General features: G+C 47.3%; 1 protein-coding gene across 3 annotated transcripts in view; it reads right to left on the bottom strand.

Moving 5' to 3' along the window:
• Positions 1-16896, bottom strand: part of TANC2 (tetratricopeptide repeat, ankyrin repeat and coiled-coil containing 2) — a 656536-nt gene extending 639640 nt beyond the window's left edge. For 2 of the 3 annotated variants that reach the window (XM_069751346.1, XM_069751349.1), the window contains exon 1: positions 16638-16896. The gene's annotated coding sequence lies outside the window, so the exon portion shown is untranslated. The remainder of the gene's footprint in view (positions 1-16637) is intronic. The other variant, XM_069751347.1, reaches the window with a different exon arrangement.
• Positions 16897-17212: the final 316 nt, after the last annotated feature.

The raw sequence follows: 17212 nt of genomic DNA, 5'->3' as shown, positions 1-17212 counted from the left end.
CTCGTGGCTCCCGATGGGCGCCGCCATCTTCAAAATGGCGGGCGCATGCGCAGTGCGCCCGCCACCGGGAGAATCTTTGGGGTCTCGGCTGCCGGGGGTTTTACCGACCCCTGTTTTGCGTTCGCCGGTAATTAACTGTTTACCGGCGACCGCAATAAAAAAAAAAAAAGCGCAAAGTGTAATTCCCTGTCTTCTGATGTGTGATCGCACATCAGAGGACAGAGAAATAGGGGGATTCGGGGACCCTATCATACTCACCGGTGTCCCTGGGTCCTCCTGCTGCTCCTCCTGGCTGCCGGGAAAAAGAAAATGGCGGGCGCATGCGCAGTGCGCCCGCCATCTATCGCCATCTGCCGGCCGGCCGGAGAAGAGCAGTTAGGGCTAAAATTAGGGTTAGGGTTAGGGCTAGGGTTAGGGTTCAGGCTAAATTTAGGGTTAGGGTTGGGGCTAAATTCAGGCTTAGGGTTGGGGCTAAATTTAGGGTTAGGCTTCTTTCACACTTATGTCGGTACGGGGCCGTCGCAATGCGTCGGCCCGACATACCGACGCACGTTGTGAAAATTGTGCACAACGTGGGCAGCGGATGTAGTTTTTCAACACATCCGCTGCCCAATCTATGTCCTGGGGAGGAGGGGGCGGAGTTACGGCCACGCATGCGGTCAGAAATGGCGGACGCGACGTACAAATAAACGTTACATTGAACGTTTTTTGGGCCGATGGTCCGCCAAAACACAACTGATCCAGTGCATGACGGACGAGACGTGTGACCATCTGTCACGATCCGTCGGCAATACAAGTCTATGGGCAAAAAACGCATCCTGCGGGCACATTTGCAGGATCCGTTTTTTTGTCCAAAACGATGGCTTGCGACGGATGCCAAACAACGCAAGTGTGAAAGTAGCCTTAGGGTTAGGGTTGGGGCTAAAGTTAGGGTTAGAGTTGGGATTAGGGTTAGGGTTTGGATTAGGGTTGGTATTAGGGTTAGGGTTGGCATTAGGGTTAGGTTTGGGATTAGGGTTAAGGTTAGGGTTGTGATTAGGGGTGTATTGGGATTAGGGTTAGGTTTGAGGTTAGGGTTGAGATTAGGATTAGGGGTGTGTTGGATTTAGGGTTTTGATTAGGGTTATGGTTAGGGTTGACATTAGTGTTGTTTTGGGGTAAGGGTTGTGATTATCGTTAGGGTTAGTGATTAGGATTGTGGATCGGGTTGGGATTAGGGTTAGGGGTGTGTTGGGGTTAGGGTTGGAGCTCGAATTGGGGGGTTTCCACTGTTTAGGTACATCAGGGGGTCTCCAAACACGACAGCCAATTTTGCGCTCAAAAAATCAAATGGTGCTCCCTCCCTTCTGAGCTCTGCCGTGCGCCCAAACAGTGGGTTACCCCCACATATGGGGCATTAGCGTACTCGGGATAAATTGGACAACAACTTTTGGGGTCCAATTTCTCCTGTTACCCTTGTGAAAATAAAGGCTTGGGGGCTACAAAATCTTTTTTTGTGGAAAAAAAAAATATTTTTTTATTTTCACGACTCTGCATTCTAAACGTCTGTGAAGCACTTGGGCATTCAAAGTTCTCACCACACATCTATATAAGTTCCTTGGGGGGTCACTACTGTTTAGGTACATCAGGGGCTCTGCAAACGCAACATAACGCCCACAGACCATCCTATCTAAGTATGCATTCCAAAACGGCGCTCCTTCCCTTCCGAGCTCTGCCGTGCGTCCAAACAGTGGTTTACCCCCACATATGGCACATCAGTGTACTCGAGAAATTGGACCGCAATAGTTGTTGTCCAATTCATCCCGTTACCCTTGTGAAAATAAAAACTTGGGGGCTACAATCTCTTTTTTTGTGGAAAAAAAATATTTTTCATTTTCACGACTCTGCATTCTAAACTTCTGTGAAGCACATGGGGGTTCAAAGTGCTCACCACACACCTAGATAAGTTCCTTAAGGGGTCTAGTTTCCAAAATGGTGTCACTTGTGGGGGGTTTTCACTGTTTAGGCACATCAGGGGCTCGCCAAACGCGACATGGGGTCCGATCTCAATTCCAGCCAATTCTGCATTGAAAAAGTCAAACGGCGCTCCTTCACTTCCAAGTACTGCGGTGCGCCCAAACAGTGGTTTACCCCCACATATGGGGTATTGGCGTATTCAGGAGAAATCGCACAACAACTTTTGTGGTCTAATTTCTCCTGTTACCCTTGTGAAAATAAGAATTTGTGGGCGAAAAGATCATTTTTGTGTAAACAAATGCGATTTTTTATTTTCACGGCTCTACGTTATAAACTTCTGTGAAGCTCTTGGGGGTTCAAAGTGCTCACCACACATCTAGATAAGTTCCTTAAGGGGTCTAGTTTCCAAAATGGTGTCACTTGTGGGGAGTTTCCACTGTTTAGGCACATCAGGGGCTCTCTAAACGTGACATGGCGTCCGATCTCAATTCCAGCCAATTCTGCATTGAAAAAGTCAAACGGCGCTCCTTCACTTCCAAGTTCTGCGGTGCACCCAAACAGTGGTTTACCCCCACATATGGGGTATTGGCGTATTCAGGAGAAATTGCATAACAAAATTTATGGTTACATTTCTGTTTTTACAGTTGTGAAAATTAAAAAAATGGTTCTGAATTAAAATGTTTGCAAAAAAAGTTAAATGTTCATTTTTTCCTTCCACATTGTTTCAGTTCCTGTGAAGCACGTAAAGGGTTAATAAACTTCTTGAATGTGGTTTTGAGCACCTTGAGGGGTGTAGTTTTTAGAATGGTGTCACACTTCGTTATTTTCTATCATATAGACCCCTCAAAATGACTTCAAATGTGATGTGGTCCCTAAAAAAAAAAAAAAGGTGAACTTTTAACCCTTATAACTTCCTAACAAAAAAAAATTTTGTTTACAAAATTGTGCTGATGTAAAGTAGACATGTGGGAAATGTTATTTATTAACTATGTTTCGTGACATATCTCTCTGATTTAAGGGCATAAAAATACAAAATTTGAAAATTGCAAAATTTTAAAAATTTTCCCCATATTTCCGTTTTTTTCAGAAATAATCGCAAGTAATATCGAAGAAATATTACCACTATCATGAAGTACAATATGTCACGAAAAAACAATCTCAGAATCAACGGGATCCGTTGAAGCGTTCCAGAGTTATAACCTCATAAAGTGACAGTGGTCAGAATTGCAAAAATTGGCTCGGTCATTAAGTACCAAATTGGTTTGGTCACTAAGGGGTTAAGTATGGATCTTTAATAGAGAAAGATTGGATCTCACCAATAGGTCATGCTGACGTTATTGCCACTAGGAAGAGAGCTTTAAAAGTTACAGCTGTCAAGTGTGCTTGAGCTAGTGGCTCATATGGTTCCTTACAGAGTTCATTTAACACCAGGTTTAGATCCCAGGGAGGCACTGAACTGCGAATTGTAGGCCTAAAGGTACCGTCACACTAAGCGACGCTGCAGCGATACCGACAACGATCCGGATCGCTGCAGCATCACTGTTTGGTCGCTGGAGAGCTGTCACACAGACAGCTCTCCAGCGACAAACGATGCCGGTAACCAGGGTAAACATCGGGTTACTAAGCGCAGGGCCGCGCTTAGTAACCCGATGTTTACCCTGGTTACCATCGTTAAAGTAAAAAAAAACAACCACTACATACTTACCTACCGCTGTCTGTCCCCGCTCTGCTTTCCGGCCGCTGTGCTCACAGCCAGAGCAGGGAAGCACAGCACCGGGGACAGACAGCGGTAGGTAAGTATGTAGTGGTTGTTTTTTTTTACTTTAACGATGGTAACCAGGGTAAACATCGGGTTACTAAGCGCGGCCCTGCGCTTAGTAACCCGATGTTTACCCTGGTTACCAGCGAAGACATCGCTGAATCGGCGTCACACACGCCGATTCAGCGATGTCAGCGGGAGATCCAGCGATTAAGTTCTGGACTTTCTTCCCCAACCAGCGATATCACAGCAGGGGCCTGATCGCTGCTGCCTGTCACACTGGACGATATCGCTAGCCAGGACGCTGCAACGTCACGGATCGCTAGCGATATCGTCTAGTGTGACGGTACCTTAAGTCTTTGAATGGCCTTAACAAACCTCACTATCCATGGATGGGAGGATAGCTGGAAGTCATAGAAGGAACTGAGGGCTGAGTTCTGTACCTTCAATGTACTAGGCCTTAGTCCTTTATCAAACCCTGACTGGAGAAAGTCTAGAATTTTTGGAATATCTGGACCGTGAGAGACCGATACAGGAACTGTACTCTGAGAGCAGAACTTCTTCCATATCTTCCTGTATATTGCAGCAGTTACAGGTTTCCTACTGTTTTGAATAGTGGCAATGACTGGCTCCGAGAGGCCTTTTGATCTTAGGATCTCTTGCTCAGGATCCATGCTGTTAGTTGTAGTAAACCCGGGTTCTGATGGACTAGGGGCCCTTGAGATAAAAGGTCCGGTACTGCTGGTAGATGGATTGGATCCTCCCAGGACATCCATTTTAGTAAAGGAAACCAGCTCATTTTGGGCCAGTATGGGACTATTAAGATAACTGATGTCTGGCTCTCCTGAATCTTCCTCAATACTCTTGGTATTAGGGCCAACGGAGGAAAGGCGTAAGCCAACTTCATGTCCCAGTTTTGAGCCAGTGCATCTATTCCTGATGGTCTGTCTCCTGGGTTTAGCGAAAAGAATCTTTCTGTCTTTGCATTCTTCCTTGAGGCGAATAGATCTACTTCCGGGAAGCCCCAACGTTGGGTTATTTGGAGGAAGATTTCCTCGTTTAAGGACCATTCTGTGGGACATAATTTCTGTATGCTTAGGAAGTCAGCTACCTGGTTTTCGGTGCCTTTCAGGTGAACTGCCGTTATTGATCTGACTGTCTGTTCTGCCCAGGAGAATATTGTATCTGATAGGTCTTGTAAGTGACGATGTTTTGGACCTCCCTGGTGAAGTAGAAAGGCTACGGTCGTTGAATTGTCTGAAAAGACACGGATGTGTTGGTCTTAACTTTTACTGAAATGTCCTTAAAGGGAACCTGTCACCCTGAAAATCGCGGGTGAGGTAATCCCACCGGCATCAGGGGCTTATCTGCAGCATTCTGTAATGCTGTAGATAAGCCCCCGATGTTACCTGAAAAAGGAGAAAAAGACGTTAGTTTATACTCACCCATGGGCGGTCCCGCTGCTGGTCAGGTCGGATGGGCGTCTCTGGTCCGCTGCGGCGCCTCCCATCTTCTTTCCATGACGTCCTCTTCTGATCTTCAGCCACGGCTCCGGCTCCGGCGTACTTTGCTCTGCCCTCTTGAGGGCAGAGGATAGTACTGCAGTGCGCAGGCGCCGGAAAGGTCAGAGGCCCGGCGCCTGCGCACTGCAGTACTTTGTCTGCCCTCAACAGGGCAGAGCAAAGTACGCCTGCGCTGGAGCCGTGGCTGAAGATCAGAAGAGGACGTCATGGAAAGAAGATAGGAGGCGCCGCAGCGGACCGGAGACGCCCATCCGACCTACAGAATGCTGCAGATAAGCCGGTGGGATTACCTCACCCGTGACTTTCGGGGTGACAGGTTCCCTTTAAGGCTTCCCAGACTGCCCTGAGTTCTCTGTAATTTGAAGACCTGCTTTGTACTGATGCAGGCCAAGTCCCCTGAGAGTAGTTCTCTTCTATGTGGGCTCCCCAGCCGCTGTGGCTTGCATCCGTAGTGATGCTTACACACGGAAATGTTCTCCAATGCCTTCCTTTCTCTAGATTTTTTGTTATGGTCCACCATGACAGTGAAATTTTTGTATCTAGGGATAATCGCACCTTGTTGTCCAGGGTTACATCCCTGCCGTCCCAAAGTGAGAGGATTTCTTGCTGCAGGGGTCTTGAGTGATATTGGCTCCACTGAACGCTGGAAATGCAAGATGACATTAAGCCCAGCACCCGCATGGCCTTTCTTATGGATGTCCGCTTCTGCAATGTTAGGATTTCTTTTTTGAATGATTCCTGCTTGTGATGCGGGAGGTACATATGTTCCTGAACTGAGTCTAGGATTACTCCGAGAAATAATTTTCTTGTTTCGGGTCTGAGGTTTGACTTCTTGAAATTTATTAGCCATCCTAGCCTTCCCAGGAGTGACATCGTTGTTGTCAAGTTCTGTTCCATCTGCTGTGGAGAGTCTGCTATGAGTAGGATGTCGTCCAGATAAGGGACGATGAGTATCCCTTTTTCTCTCAAGAAAGCCATCACCTCTGCTATGAGTTTGATGAATATTCTGGGAGCAGACAAGAGGCCGAATGGCAGACACGTGAACTGATAATGTAGAATCTGACCCTGGTCTTTTATGGCGAATCTGAGATACTGTTGGTGTGAGGCGAAGATGGGAACCTGGTAATAGGCACTTTTTAGATCTAATGTGCTCATTACTGATCCTTTCTGGATCAGAGGTATTACAGATTTGAGGGATTCCATTTTGAACGGCTTGTAAGCAACTGACAGATTTAACGGTTTCAAGTTTATAATCGTACGGTATTCTCCGCTTGTTTTTTTTATGGAGAACAAACTCAAATAGTGTCCTCTGAACCTCTGGGCATGGGGTACCGGAATGATGGCTTTTATTTGGATAAGTTCTTGAATATCCTTTAGCAGTCTCTGATGAACCGATAATGACTGGGTCTGAGTTAGACAAAATCTTTTGGAAGGTGTTTGGCTGAATTCTATTTTGTACCCCCGTTCTATCAAACTTAAGATCCATGAGTTTTGAGTGGTTTTGCCAACCCTGTAGGAAGTACTGAAGCCTTCCACCCACTAAGTTGGCGTCATTGTTTGTTAGTTCTTGATTTCTGGTCCTGAAAGGTACCCCCTGCCTCTACCCCCTTTCGGGTAGCTCCATCTTCTGCCTTTCCCTCTATAGTCTGGCCTGGGATGGGATCGAGTCCTACGAAAGGACGGCGTATTTTTAGGTTTTTCTTCAGGAAAACCTTTTTTCTTATCTGCTGCTTTTTCAAGCAATTCGTCCAATACTGGACCGAAGACATGGAGGCCAGAGAAGGGTATTGAACACAGTTTGTTTTTTGACTGCGTATCACCGGACCATGATCTGAGCCATAGAGCTCTTCTTGCTGCATTAGATAAAGCGTTGTTTCTCGCAGCGAACCGCACCGATTCTGCCAAAGCATCGGCCATAAAGTCTGTTGCCATCCTCAGGAGTGGTAAAGACTTCAGGATTTCATCTCTGGGAGTTTTATTGTTGATCTGGGTCTCTAGTTTTTCTACCCACAGCGACATCGATCTGGCAACTGAGGTGGGCGCAATATTTGTCTTCATGATAGCGGATGAAGCTTCCCAGGCCTTTTTGAGGAGATCTTCTGATCTTTTGTCCATAGGGTCTTAGAAACCCGAGGAATCCTCAAATGGAATGGCGGTCTTTTTTGAGACTTTGGCTACAGGTATATCCACTTTAGGAACGGATTCCCAGACCTTGGTCTAATCTGGATCAAAAGGCAGACAATACTTAAAATCTCTTGGGACTACCAGTTTCTTTCCTACATCGCCCCATTCTTCCAAGATCATTTCTTGAATATGGTGATTCACGGGAAACACTATTTCTGCAAGCTCTAAGCCCCCCAAACATCTCATCTTGGACCGTAAGGGGTTCCGTGGCCTCTTCTACCTTCATGGTATTTCTGACGGCCTGTAGTAATGTGTCTGTGTGCTCAGAAGAGAATAGATATCTTTCTTTCTTTCTTCTGGGAGGATATTTGAAGAGCATTCTCCCTCCATGGAGTTGGATACGGAGTAAGCTGAAAGCACACGTTCTTCTGAACTAAGATACGGTTCCCACCTAGGTTTCTTAGGGCGGGGTGATTCGACTGACATCAGTGCTGATACTGTGGACTGTACTTCCTCTCTGATCATAGTTTTTATACTATCTAGAAAGGAAGTTTGTTCTCCTTTAAGCAGTCCTGCCATACATTTATCACACACTTTCTTCGTATGCCCCTCTGGTAGTCTATTAGAGCATAGAGGGCATTTACTCGTCTTGCGCTTTTGGGCTGTTGCCAGACGCTTGGACGCCTCCTTATCCTGAAATAGATACGGAGAAGCCCTATAGCTCGTGTGTGGTTTGTAAATGTGAGACAATCCCCTTATGTATAACTTACATGATCAGGGGCGAGCTCTGAGGACTGGATCTCTGGACGATCTGCACCCTCCATCTCTCTAGGACTAGTGTGCAGTCAGATGTTTGCGGTTAAATAGGTTATCTTACCTGTCTTCAAATAATCTGAGTCGTCCTCCTTCTGAGCTCAGCTGCAGGTGATCACTGCGGGTTCCTGGAACGCCCACTAACTCATGGGCGGGAATCTCAACCCCCGGCTGCATGGCACAGCCCGAGGCTGTCTTTCGGCATCCCCGAGGCCACGAGGTCCAGACTGCCCAGGACCGCCACCGGAAGTCAGCGCCATAGCTGATGAGGAACGCTTGATGCAGCGCGCTCGACGCGGCGTGCTCGGTGACGAGATGCGCTCCGACAACGCGGCACGCCCCGACGACGCAGCGCGACAGAGGCACTACCCGCAGGGCAAACGCGGCGCGCTCACTGGCGCGTGTTAGGAACGATCACCGTCGGTATCCGGGTGCAGCTAGAGGTGCAGAGCCCTCTGGAGAGGGATGCGCCAAAGTCGGGAGCACAGAGCTCAACCAGCACTGAGGGACCTCCATCGGTATCCGCGCTATCATGCGGAGTTACCATGCTCCACTTGCTCAGAGCCCTCAGGAGAGGGATGAGGCCGCTCCGGGAGCCCTGCTCGACCGGCTATTGGAATCTTTAGCACAGTAAGCCGTGCCAACGCTCCTCTGTGTCTGTCCCTGATAGGGACAGGAAAAACACTGAGGGGTGGAGGTGGGGAGGGGCTATTTAACCTCTTATGTGTTTCCTGTCCCTATCAAGGATAAGAAGGACAACCTCCTGGTGGTGCTGTCAGGAGGGACGTCCTGGAAAAAAGGCCTTTTAAGCTCTCTCCGGGGGGAGGGTGAAAGACCATAAGAGCCTGTGTCTCCCAGCACCAAGTTCCGCAATTATCACAGGGGTGTGAACTATTGTGCAGCTACGAGCCAACTGGCTCCTTTGTTTGACTCAGCAGACATTGTGGCATTACAGATCCCAGACCAGCACGAGGCTCAGATATGGAAACTAGAAAATGACCTATAATAACAGCATGCAATATCTCTGAGCCTACCCGAGCACATAATCTGAATAGACATTCCTTCCCCCACACGCGCGTTATTGAGTTATAAAGCATAGCTACCAGGAATTACATACGGTAGGCATATTTGCTCTTCCTGCACAGATAAAATCCAGCAGCATCCAGTGGCGCCGCTGCCATTGTAGTTAGACCCTCGGGCGTAAAGTTATGAGCATCCACGGTTCTGGACAGAAAACCATACTCTCAAATTTGGGAGAGAGGCTGCACAAGACCAGGGGTAGGCGCAGCATGTGGGAGAGGACAGCTTAGGAGATAATAGGCAGCTCCTCATTTTGGACTTGGTTTTTCTACTGGCAGGTGGCCCGCTACCTGACACGGCCAGGGAATCAAGTAACAAAGATCAGGCGATCCCTGTGATCAAGCAACCCTGGCTTCAATCTCCACATCTTAGGACAACTTGCATACATCCAGAGGAAAGGAGAGCCCACAATCCCCGGGAGGGCCCACATTGGTGTCATTATTGTGTTTGAGAAGGGGTTGTCCGAGTAGTGGACATCCCCTTTAACAGATTGCCTCTAGCAGGCTCGCGGAGGAATACTAAACATGGATCCTAGACCCATTAATCATATCCAATTCATTTCAAGCAAAGCAATTACCAGAACGTTCAGGCCTTATACGCACCAATACCTCATTCACCGAGAAGTCAGGTAGAGATCATTACAAGTAAAAGCCGTAAACGGAGCTGAACCTACATTAAAATACATGGAATGACCTTAGATCCGCTGCCCAGCCGCACTTTGTTCCCATAAATGTCAAATTACTCAGAGACAAGAAAAACATAAAATGACCTTCCGAGCTGATGATTACAATTTATTTCTGTTTAATTGGATTTTTTTTATATTCCAGCATGAAAAAACCTAAATACTTGTGACTTATGGGTGCAGCCTGCAGTATAGATCCATATGAAACACTAGATGGTGGCCCGATTCTAACGCATCGGGTATTCTAGAATATGCATGTCCACGTAGTATATTGCCCAGCCGCGTAGTATATAGCAGAGCCACGTAGTACGGTATATTGCCCAGCCACATAGTATATTGCCCAGCCACATAGTATATTGCCCAGCCACATAGTATATTGCCCAGCCACATAGTATATTGCCCAGCCACATAGTATATTGCCCAGCCACATAGTATATTGCCCAGCCACATAGTATATTGCCCAGCCACATAGTATATTGCCCAGCCACATAGTATATTGCCCAGCCACATAGTATATTGCCCAGCCACATAGTATATTGCCCAGCCACATAGTATATTGCCCAGCCACATAGTATATTGCCCAGCCACATAGTATATTGCCCAGCCACATAGTATATTGCCCAGCCACATAGTATATTGCCCAGCCACATAGTATATTGCCCAGCCACATAGTATATTGCCCAGCCACATAGTATATTGCCCAGCCACATAGTATATTGCCCAGCCACATAGTATATTGCCCAGCCACATAGTATATTGCCCAGCCACATAGTATATTGCCCAGCCACATAGTATATTGCCCAGCCACATAGTATATTGCCCAGCCACATAGTATATTGCCCAGCCACATAGTATATTGCCCAGCCACATAGTATATTGCCCAGCCACATAGTATATTGCCCAGCCACATAGTATATTGCCCAGCCACATAGTATATTGCCCAGCCACATAGTATATTGCCCAGCCACATAGTATATTGCCCAGCCACATAGTATATTGCCCAGCCACATAGTATATTGCCCAGCCACATAGTATATTGCCCAGCCACATAGTATATTGCCCAGCCACATAGTATATTGCCCAGCCACATAGTATATTGCCCAGCACAGAGCCACGTAGTATAGAGACTTAAAAAAAATAAACATATACTCACCTTCCGAAGGCCCATTGAAGTCCTGCTATACTCACCATCCGCCGCCTTTTCCGCTCCTCGTGACGCTCCTGGGACCGCTCCTTTGCAAGCGGCAGCTTCCGGTCCCAGGGCTGGTGCGAGCAGGACCTATGATGACATCGCGGTCACATGACCGTGACATCACGGCAGGTCCTTTGTCGCACACCAGCCCTGGGACCGGAAGCTGCCGCTTGCAATGGAGCGGTCCCGGGAGCGTCACGAGGAGCGGAAAAGGCGGCGGATGGTGAGTATAGCAGTTTTTGTTTTGTTTTTATTATTTTTAACATGACATATTTTTACTATTGATGCTGCATAGGCAGCATCAATAGTAAATAGTTGGGGACACACAGGGTTAATAGCAGCGGTAACGGAGTGCGTTACACCGCGGGCCGTTACCGCTGCCATTAACCCTGTGTGAGCGGTGAGTGGAGGGGATTATGGAGCGGGCGCCGGGCAGTGAGTGCAGGGGAGTAGGGGAGGGACTAATCGGACTGTGCCCGTCGCTGATTGGTCGCGGCAGCCATGACAGGCAGCTGCCGAGACCAATCAGCGAATGAATAACCGTGACAGAAGGACAGACAGACAGACGGAAGTTACCCTTAGACAATTATGTATATAGATGGATCATTAATCATGTTACCGGTACTTATTCTGTCAAACTACTATCAACTGGAGAACACAGTAGGTCCCCCTGAGAACCATTTTACTCCATGGTGTCTCATTTCGAGGAGCACAACAGTCAGCTTTTATTGTAGAGTATCTACTCAGAAACTAAAATGAATGGACTGCTCTTGTAATCCTTGATGCACCGGGTTCTCTAGGGAAAAAGTTGCTCTTTGTAGTGGATCTTGGCTTCTCCTAAAGGCCACTATACATATTGGAAGAAAGTCTGCCAAATCTGGATGGACCGGCCAACCACCTGATTAATATGGGGACCTTCCAATTCTCCCTTGAAAAAAAAAAAATAGATGTCAAAGGGGAGAGAAAGCTTAATGGCCAATCTTTAATTTTTAGAGGTGTTAAGCAGCTGTCAGAGGTGTCGGCAGGGTTTTTCATCAATTTGGCTTTTCTTAGTGTTCATGTGCATGGGGTATGTCGAGAAAGATAGCGGTTAGCCAAACATTTATGGGGCAGGTAGGCATCACATATGCTTGGCCAACTTTTGGATAAGCCACCTATCTTTCATTACTGAAGGTCTGCCTTTCGGGACCGAAGCTAATCAATGTACAAGGTACAAGTGCGCTGAGCCTCCTTCACTTTGGAACTCCAATGGTCAACGACTTTGGCTGTGATACTTCTCACACGAAAAAGGTTCGCTTGGCGGTGCTGCTACATTGAAATCCAATACAGGTAAACAGGGGTCGGAAAAAGCCCAACAATGTTGGACTTCTTCTGACTTGCTTGTTGCAGTATACTCGGGGGTCACAATGCTTCCCTCATTCGCTTGTACTGTGCCGTGATGTAGCCAAGGTTCAGTGCGAACCTTGGTCACACAAGTGTCACAGCCAAAGTCCCCGTGTAGCTCTAGTCAATGGTTTATACTACGAACAGGTCATAAATGTTGGTGCAAATTCTCTCACAAAGGATTTGCCCTAGAAATCTTTCACAGAAAATTCACAAGACAAATTTGACCACATGGTGGGGATTTGCCTTTGCAGATTCACACAACTGAAGTTACAAAATAAAAAAAAATAAAAAAATAAAAAAAGCATAACACTCACCTGAACAAACGCTTTCCACCACTTCTGATATTGGGCTTTTCTCAGCTTCCCCAGCTCCTGTGATGAAGTTTTGACATGTCACATCATCACAGAGACCAGTAAACAGTGGGCGGTGGGGGACTGGGGGAAGTGGCGACAGGAGGAGAAGTTAACTATTTGCCATGTTCACACGTTTTGTAAAACTTACACTTTGGTATTGGCTGACAACCTGCAACAAATCCACACACATTTTTCATGCAGAATTTGCTGTGGATTTGGTCACCGATTTTGACCTAACACATTGGACTTGGTGGAATCAGCGTCAAAAACCGCGCAGAGTAATGAGCATGAAGCAGATTTGGAAATCTGCAGAAATTCTCATTTTCATGCAGATTGGGTCTTTAAAAACCCCACTGATCTTTATTGTAAATTGCTGATTTGCCATGTGGCTGCCACACAATTCCTGAACATATCCAACATGTTTTTCCCCATTTTTGTGAAATGCAATTATCTGCAACTAAAGATTGGCCGTGGATCTGCAGATAAATCGGCTGCACAGCAAATTATCAGTGGATTTTACTGCAAATTTTGTCTTCCCAGGTAAGAAAAAAAAAGGAAATCGGCCAATCTGTGGTCAGTACGCATCAGAAACGGACACGGTGTGCAACAATTTCCACGATGAACCTTTCTACAGTATGTGGATGAGATCTGGTAAAATCATCTATTTGCCATGTACTGAATTCCACCCTACATTTTCCCCTGCACACATCCAGTGGGAAAACCTGCATTATTTCCATCCTTAGGGTACATCCACACGACCTAAAAATCCACTGTATGTACATCGCAAATGTAGATTTTCTCCTATGTATATCAAATTGTGAAATTCACTGTTAAAATCCCAAGACGGATTGACATGAATTCCTGTGGACTAGGACCACAAGAATTTCTGCAGCATTTTACAGCAAGAGCAAAGTGGGCAAGTTTTCACTTAATCTGATTCACGTGCTGCGTTGTTTCGTGGTGCTGAATCGGTAAGAACATTTTGATTTTCTTGCATTTTTTTTTTCTTACATTCGCAACATGATGATTTCTGTTGCGGAAAGAAACGCACCTTTAATGAGAACCCAAAAATAAGCTTGCATAAACATGAATTAGGGCAAAAAAAATCCACATCAAATATGCAACGTATGAATCAGACCTAAAGGGCTATTATTCTGTAGATATGCCACCAGCGTCTGATAGGTGGGGGTCCGCCCGTCACAGTGCTAAAACTGCAAAGAATAGCTTACTAAATAATCCAGTATGTAAAGGATAGCGCACGGCATGTAGAGCCACACGGCATGTAGAGCCACACGTACATGATCTTCTCTACACATGTACGTCCTCTGCTATGGGAACCTGAACAGCCCGGGGTCTGGAGAACCTGCTCCTTGTGGCGTCAGCAGCAGAGTGGGGTCACACAGGGTGCTATACACACACACACACACAGTCCCTGATTCTTCCCCTTCATAAACAGCTTACAGTGCATTACACCCGCGCAGTCCTACCAGGCCGTCCCTAGACATTCCTGCGGATCCTCCTGTCATGCTTGACATTCACACGAGACAGAAGTGCTGACTACAGGGCAATGATCAAGCAGATCACAATGCAATACCTGAATTCTGCCAGGCCCTGGGCGGACATATCATTGGTGCAACCACACAGGGGCCCAGGAGTAAGGGGCCACTACCACATCCAAAACAGGTGACATTTTGCATTATGGTGAGTTATTGGACTGTAAAGGGCCCATATACTATTCTTGCACAGGGGCCCTTTCTGGTCTGTGTCCGGGCAGAGACAGGGACAAATAACAGGCAGCAGTCATTTTACAGCACATGCATAGAAAGACACAGAGGAGCCACATCCACACCGTGCCATGTGCACCTACATGCAACCACCCACTAGCTGGATTAAAAAAAATAAATAAATAAAAAAAATTGTATTGCTTCAATAAATGTCACTGACTAAATATCGTAACTCTAAGTGCCATTAAGTGAGTGTCGCAATATGGAAACAAAGCTTTCTATACAATGTATCGTGACCCATAAGGTGTTGTGAACGTAAGGTGTCGCAAAAAGCCTGAACCGGTTGGACTTAGACTTGGTCACAGTACAGTCCAGGTCACGATTCAAAGCCATGGCACTATGCTGCGATGTAGCAGTGACATATAGAGATGTGTGACTGTATAATGGCCAAAGTCACGGTGTGCCCCCAGGTGACAACCAACAACCCCTATATACAATCCAACACTTCAATACTGTGCTGCTCACTGCAGTGACACCTGTCACCATGCACCTGACAGCCGGCACCATAGTCCTACCAAATCAGCAGGAACCGCAGGATGTGCCCCCTACAGCACAGTTGTGAGTAGCCGCTGCACACTGTATAGTGTGTACAGGTCCAGCACTGACCGCACAGCGCCAGGTCACCCAGAGCACAGCCATTACAGTATATACAGGCGGAGGACGAATGTGCCCACTACAGAAAGGTTGTGTGTAGCCTGTGCACATCATATAGTGAGTACAGGACCAGCACTGACCGCACAGCACCAGGTCACCCAGGACACAGCCATTACAGTATATACAGGCGCGGGATGGATGTGGCCCCTACAGAAAGGGTGTGTGTAGCCCGTGCACATCATATAGTGAGTACAGGACCAGCACTGACCGCACAGCACCAGGTCACCCAGAGCACAGCCATTACAGTATATACAGGCGGAGGACGAATGTGCCCACTACAGAAAGGGTGTGTGTAGCCTGTGCACATCATATAGTGAATACAGGACCAGCACTGACCGCACAGCGCCAGGTCACCCAGAGCACAGCCATTACAGTATATACAGGCGGAGGACGAATGTGCCCACTACAGAAAGGGTGCGTGTAGCCCGTGCACATCATATAGTGAATACAGGACCAGCATTGACCGCACAGGACGAATGTGCCCACTACAGAAAGGTTGTGTGTAGCCTGTGCACATCATATAGTGAGTACAGGACCAGCACTGACCGCACAGCACCAGGTCACCCAGAGCACAGCCATTACAGTATATACAGGCGGAGGACGAATGTGCCCACTACAGAAAGGTTGTGTGTAGCCCGTGCACATCATATAGTGAATACAGGACCATCATTGACCGCACAGGACGAATGTGCCCACTACAGAAAGGTTGTGTGTAGCCCGTGCACATCATATAGTGAGTACAGGACCAGCACTGACCGCACAGCACCAGGTCACCCAGGACACAGCCATTACAGTATATACAGGCGGGGGATGGATGTGGCCCCTACAGAAAGGTTGTGTGTAGCCCGTGCACATCATATAGTGAGTACAGGACCAGCACTGACCGCACAGCACCAGGTCACCCAGAGCACATCCATTACAGTATATACAGGCGCGGGACGAATGTGCCCACTACAGAAAGGGTGTGTGTAGCCCGTGCCCATCATATAGTGAGTACAGGACCAGGTAACAGCCATGCACACTCATGTACAGTATATACAGGCGGAGGAAGGAATGTGCCCATAGCAGTGACAATGGTGGCGGTGTGTGCAGTAATGATCAGCATGTGCGCCCATACACAGAGCAGTAGGATCAGCCTCAGCTGTCCAATATACCCACTGCCCTGTGTGCACTGATCAGCATGTGCGCCCATACACTGCTACCCGGGCACAGGCTGCCTGTACTACACTGCCCAGCATACAGACCACATGGGCAGACAGCCGTGCACGGCACACCAGGGCGGTATACGGGGCTCTGCAGCACATTACCGGGGATGCACCGCTCCGTCTCACCTGCAGCCGCCGCCTCCTCCACGTCCCTCCTGGCAGTGTCCTCAGCCTCTTCCCCAGGCCGGCTCCCTCTGCAGTACTGGGAACCGGCCCTGGCGATATGATTGCCGGCCCCGAGGCCTCCCCACGTCCCAAACCGCTGACACCGATTCCAAGCCCCGGCTTCTTATCTACGGATCTGTCCTCCAGGTACTCCAGAACCGATAGCCGCACCGAACCGCCGCCGCCGACCGGAACCAGTGACCACGCCCACCGACAAATTACATATTCACGAGGGTGACACGTGGACACGCCCCTCTTATTACCTATTAATAAGATGTAGTGTTTGTGTATATAAATTGTGTATCTCTCTATATATAGTGTGTTTATATACTGTAAATATATATAGTGTGTGTGTATATATGTGTGTATATATATATATATAGTGTGTGTGTCTGTGTCTCTATATATAGTGTGTGTGTATAATCTGTAAATAAATATAGTGTGTGTGTGTATATATATATAGTGTGTGTGTCTGTGTATATATAGTGTGTGTATAAACTATAAATGGAAATAAATGTAAATAAATATAGTGTGTG

Source organism: Ranitomeya imitator, chromosome 2 (genome assembly GCF_032444005.1).
Source record: "Ranitomeya imitator isolate aRanImi1 chromosome 2, aRanImi1.pri, whole genome shotgun sequence".
NCBI lineage: Eukaryota > Metazoa > Chordata > Amphibia > Anura > Dendrobatidae > Ranitomeya > Ranitomeya imitator.
The sequence above is the reverse complement of the archived record's forward strand: the minus strand, read 5'-3'. Positions and strand labels throughout refer to the sequence as shown.